This window comes from Schistocerca serialis, chromosome 5 (genome assembly GCF_023864345.2).
Source record: "Schistocerca serialis cubense isolate TAMUIC-IGC-003099 chromosome 5, iqSchSeri2.2, whole genome shotgun sequence".
Lineage (NCBI taxonomy): Eukaryota > Metazoa > Arthropoda > Insecta > Orthoptera > Acrididae > Schistocerca > Schistocerca serialis.
The window spans coordinates 448,998,091-449,003,867 of NC_064642.1; positions in this window are offsets into that span (position 1 = coordinate 448,998,091).

The following is a 5,777-nucleotide window of genomic DNA, read 5'->3' on the forward strand; positions in this document are numbered from 1 at the left end:
TGCTAAGAAAACTAACGTGGTTCCATTTAAAAAAACGTAGGTTTGTGTAAAAAAATACTTCCGTGCATTTTTGTATGGTTTGTATTAAACAGTTACACTAGCCCCTCTCCTCACGTTCGGTCTGTGGAATCGGTTCCTCAGTATTTGATGTGGTTTACGAAATATATCCAGCGGTAACGTTAGGTGACCCACCCTGTATAGGCGTTGCCGACGGCAGCGCCCTATTCTGCCTGTTTAAGTATCTCTGTATTTGAATATGCAAGCGTATACGAGTTTCTTTGGTGCTTCAATTTATAAACGACAAGTGGTCACGCACCGAGTCAGGTGTTTAAGCTTTTAACCTACCTCCGATTCAACTCCAACTCCCCTCACTCGACCTATGCAGCGAAAGTTTTCCGCCAACAGTCCTATTCTCTTGCATTCGGCCATCAACCATAGGTATCCGAGCCTGCCGCTATATCCATACCCACTTCCAAAGACATCGGCAGATAATTTCAGTGTTCAGAATAGAAACCGTTCAGATTCAAAATTTAGAGCATTTAGTAAGACAGTGGTAAAACTAAGCCCACGAACCACACCTGAGTTTCGTGTCGGGTTACATTTGACATCCCGAGACGTTTTGCGACATCTCCTGTGGGCGGAACAGTGGTTTGTGACATTGCTTATTACTATCTGAACAAGATCCTCACATGTCTTCGAAGACTATACCCAATGACACAGGTAAAAATATTAGAGGTTCCAAAGAAAAGAAAAAGTTAGAGTTAAACTAGGCAGCTATGAACAATGGCCGGCCGGTGTGGCCGAGCGGTTCTAGGCGCTTCAGTCTGGGACCGCGCGACCGCTACGGTCGCAGGTTCGAATCTTGCCTCGGGCATGGTTGTGTGTAATGTCCTTAGGTTAGTTAGGTTTGAGTAGTTCTAAGTTCTAGGGGACTGATGACCTCAGATGTTAAGTCCCATAGTGCTTAGAGCCATTTGAACCATTTATGAACATCATAAATTATTTGGGTCATCAGAAAATTCATCACACGTCATGCGACAATTTGGCTAAAACTACCCGTTGATGTGTGTACTTTTTCTGAATATATATGAAGTGCCCTATATTAGCTGCTACATCTCGTATACATACACTTAACATGTTGTCTTCTTTGTTTTTCGGCCACTTTTTTCCGCACTTGCAGATAAACAGGTTGTATAGGTTAAATACAACTGCAATGAAAGTCTTATTAAGACCAAACACGTTTCGCTTTATTCTGAAGCTTTTTGAGTAGTCACCGTAACAATATATTTTTTCTCTCTTTTAATTTTGTTTGCTAGGATCGTGAACAGATCGCTTGCTTTACTTACTACTATACCCAGTGTTAATTCGTATCGTAGCTCACGGTTTTGTGTTGTGTACGTCATTCTTCCTGTTCTTCCATATGTGTATGTTAGATTTTAGCACACAAAACATTCACCGCACTAAATATATTTACTTTTCTGTGTTGTGAGGAACCACTATCACCTCGTGCTTTCGTGTGTTTTGTTTCGCTATTGCGGGATGCATCCATCTTCTGTTTGTTCTGTTACGTGGTTAACCTGAAAATACAACATGCGTATTTCTTTCACTGTAGTCGCCATTGTACCTTTTTCAACTGCCTCACCCTACCTTGCTCAGTGGCCGCACAGACCACTAACAGTGAACACCTCATTTCACTATCTTTGCTCCCGTAGCTCTATGTTGCTTATGTTAGTTGGCCCGGAAGTGTTTCAAACACACACACACTGCGATTCAAGCATGTTACAACTATACAGGTAAAGGAAGAAAACTGTTGTCACTCTCCGATCACTAATTCCATAACGGCATCTCTCCTTAATATTTCGCTGGAGGTAGTCGAAGCCACTGGCAGCTGCGTAAATCTTGTCCTGTCCGAAGTGAATTATTTCCGTATCAACCCTAATTGAGTCTCCACGTAAAGATCGAATCTCGCACTGTGAGTTGTTGGGAATTTGTGAGATCGTGATTAAAGTGACCTAGCATAGATTGAGGTTAGAGCGTGGTGATACTTAAATCAGAAATCCAATCTTGGTGAGGCAGATACAATCGCAAGTAGCAAGTTGCAGGGGGTGACCAGCTATGGGGTCACCTGCTCTCGTGCTTTCCTTGTACTGAGGGCTGTGGCAGTAACGACTACAAGTGCATTTCCGTATCTCGAACGGTCCCGCTGTTATCACTCGCGGTCGGTATTTGATCTGGGGCAAGCCAGACGGCAGCCGATTCTCTCCCACGCGGTGCCCGCCGTAAAAGCCAGATTTATCGTCGGTAGTTGCCCGCGTCTCGGGTATCAAACGGCACGGAGGCCGCGGAGTAAATCAGGTCTGCGTTATGGCGGTCGTGCAGGCATTACCTGCCGCTACGGAGATTGATTCTAACCTCTGAACGGGCTATCGCGAAGTGCTGCGCCTTCTGTCACTGTGGTTTAGCCATAACGCTTGCTCGCGAGCCACGTTTCCTTCGGACGAGATAAGCTTGCAGTAAGCTATAAAGAGCTGGGTTTAGCACACGTGCCGATGTTGCAGGCGAGAGTGGCGAAGCACGGACATTGTTGAGGCAAGTATTATTAACACGAGAGTCATTCAGTTCAACAAATAACTTGCGTTATGGAATCAAGTGAGAGGTAATGTTGTAAGTGAAAAGAAACTATCAGATAGAGGCTATCTACGCCCTACCGAGAACGGATGGGCGATAGTTTATGCAACTACTGAAATAATATTGTTGAAGAGATGTATCTATCAAGCAACGTTAATAATCGATCCTGTTAAATTATTAATATACACTGGTGACAGACTCAAAGGACTACTTTTTGTCCGGAACCGCGCTGCTCCTACGGTCGCAGGTTCGAATCCTGCCTCGGGCATGGATATGTGTGATGTCCTTAGGTTAGTTAGGTTTAAGTAGTTCTAAGTCTAGGGGACTGATGACCTCAGATGGTAAGTCCCATAGTGCTTAGAGCCATTTGACCCATTTTTGATTACTTTTTCGAAACACCGTAACTGCCACCAATTGCAACACTTAAGTTAGAAATCTGGCTGAAAGTTACCTACACTCTTCCTCTGTAATGATACAAAAGAGTGTCGCCCCGTGACGTCACCTGCGAGGTTGGCAAAACTTAAAAGTGTTGACAGGTGCGGAAAGAAACTGAGAGCTCAGAAGCTCCTTTGGGCTGTAAAGTGGGTTAACGATGTCACCACAATTCTGCCCAACGTCACCGTTGACTTATCACACGGTGAAAAGATCGTCAAAGCCCCTCATACCCACATTTCACTCCTTCTTTTGTCGTCAATGCGATAGAGGCGGGAACCGCGACACCCAGTATGGAAATAACACGGTTTTCTTATGGGTGGCGCCGCTCGGATTCGACACCTAGAGACCTCTATGGGTGACTTAAAGGGAGTCAATGAAACCACATCTTTCCCTGGGCGTTGACTCCTAAAAGCTTCGCGGTTGTGAACGACGGTTCGCAGTGTGATGAGCAACAAGAAGGTGTCATTGAGAATCTTTGACACTCATGACACCTCGAACGTTTCATCCCTTCACTAGGGACTCTGTGGGGCTGAATACCCATTGAACGTAATCGCGTCCCTTTGAAAAGCGGCGGGACTGCAAGTTTTGCTCTCGTGTACAGGTTGGAACCACTTGGGACCGTTAAAAACCATTCGAAGAAATCTGAACATGATCTGAACGCGATCTGGAACAGCAAAGGGTACTTACACTATATGATCAAAAGTGTCTGGACACCACCGAAAACACACATTTTTCATATTAGGTGCTTTGTGATACCATCTACTGCCAGGTACTTCGTATCAGCGACCTCAGTAGTCATTAGACATCGTGAGAGAGCAGAATAGGACACTCAGCGGAACTCATGGACTTTGAACGTGGTCAGGTGATTGGGTGTCACTTGTGCCATACGTCTGTACGCGAGATTTCCACACTCCTAAACATCCCTTGGTCCACTGTTTGCTATGTGACAGTGAAGTGGAAGCGTGGATGAACACGTACAGCACAAGAGCATACAGACCGACCTCATCTGTTGACTGACAGAGACCGCCGACAGTTGAAGAGGATCGTAATGTGTAATAGGCAGACATCTATCCAGACCATCGCACAGGAATTCCAAACTGCATCAGGATCCACTGCAAATACTATGAAAGTTAGATGGGCCGTGAGAAAACTTGGATTTCATGGTCGAGGCGGCTGCTCATAAGCCACACATCCACGCCAGTAAGTGCCAAACGACGCCTCGCTTTGTGTAAGCAGCGGACATTAGACCACTGAACAATGGAAAAACGTTGTGTGGAGACGCATCACAATGTGGCAGGGTGTGGGTATGACGAATACCGGGTGAACGTCATCTGCCAGCCTGTGTAGTGCCAACAGTGATATTCGGAGGCGGCGGTGTTATGGCGTGGTCGTGTTTTTCATGGAGGGGGGCTAGCAACCCTTGTCATTTTGCGTGGCCCTATCACAGCACAGGCCTGAATTGATTTTTTAAGCACCTTCTTGATCCCACTGTTGAAGAGCCATTCGAGGACGGCGACTGCGTCTTTCAACACGATCGAACACCTTATCACAATTCACGGCCTATGGCGGAGCGGTTACACGACAATAGCCAATAACATCCCTGTAATGGACTGAGCTGAATTCTCTAGAACACCTCGGGGATGTATCGCCACGCCGACTTCGTGCTAGGCCTCACCGAACGACGTCGATATCTCCTCAGTGCAGCACTCCGTGAAGAATGGGCTGCCATTCCCCAAGAAACATTCCAGCACCTGATTGAACGTATGCCTGCGAGAGTGGAAGCTGTCGTCGAGGCTAAGGGTGGGCCAACACCATATTGAACTCCAGCATTACCGATGGAGGGTGCCACGAACGTTTCAGTCGTTTCCAGCCAGGTTTCTGGATACTTTTGATGATATAGTGTATGTTTTTTAAAGCCTCCTCTTTTACGCCCTCATGTGACATGATCACGTGGAAGTGCGTGGAAAAAAAAACGGAAAAGTGTCCCTCTAAGAACCCCCATTTTGGCTACACCGTCAGTGTCATACACATCTTTGTTGAGCCGTTAGAAATGTACGAGGGTTAGGCAACGCCTTCGATAACCCAGTGAGTGGCATTTGCCTACCTTCAGGCGCTAGAGCAATCGTCAGACAGACTTCGTACAGAAGTTGCTGACAGGTACATTTGGAACGTGCTGAACAAATTTACGTGGGTGGCACCGAAGGTGTTGCCGAGATGAGAGTTCTCAGAGGTACCCTTTGCCGTTTTCTTCATACACATGCTGATACTGCATTTCCACGTGATCAAGGCCCATGAGGAAGCAAAAACAAGAGGGTTGAAGAAAACGTAAGTACTCTTTGCTGTTTCGGACCACTTTAAGATCGCGTTCAGGTTTCTTCGAATGGTTTTGAACGATCGCTAGTGGTTCCAAACTGTACACGAGAGCAAAATGACCATCTTCCTGTTGTTCATCAAACTGTGAACTGTCATTCTCAGCCTTGAGATGTGAAGGAATCAACAGCCAGGGAAAGTGGTAGTTGTATTGATTCCAATTACTTAGGGCCTTGAGGCCTTTTCGTGTCGATTCTCAGCGACGGTGTGTCTGAAATATTTTCCTCGGCCTCCGACAAGAGTATCGCGTGATTTCAACGCTGGATGTCGCGGTTCCCTCCTCTATAGTATAGACGTCAAAAGAAGGGCTGAAATGTATGTGAGAGGGGCTGTGACGACCTTTT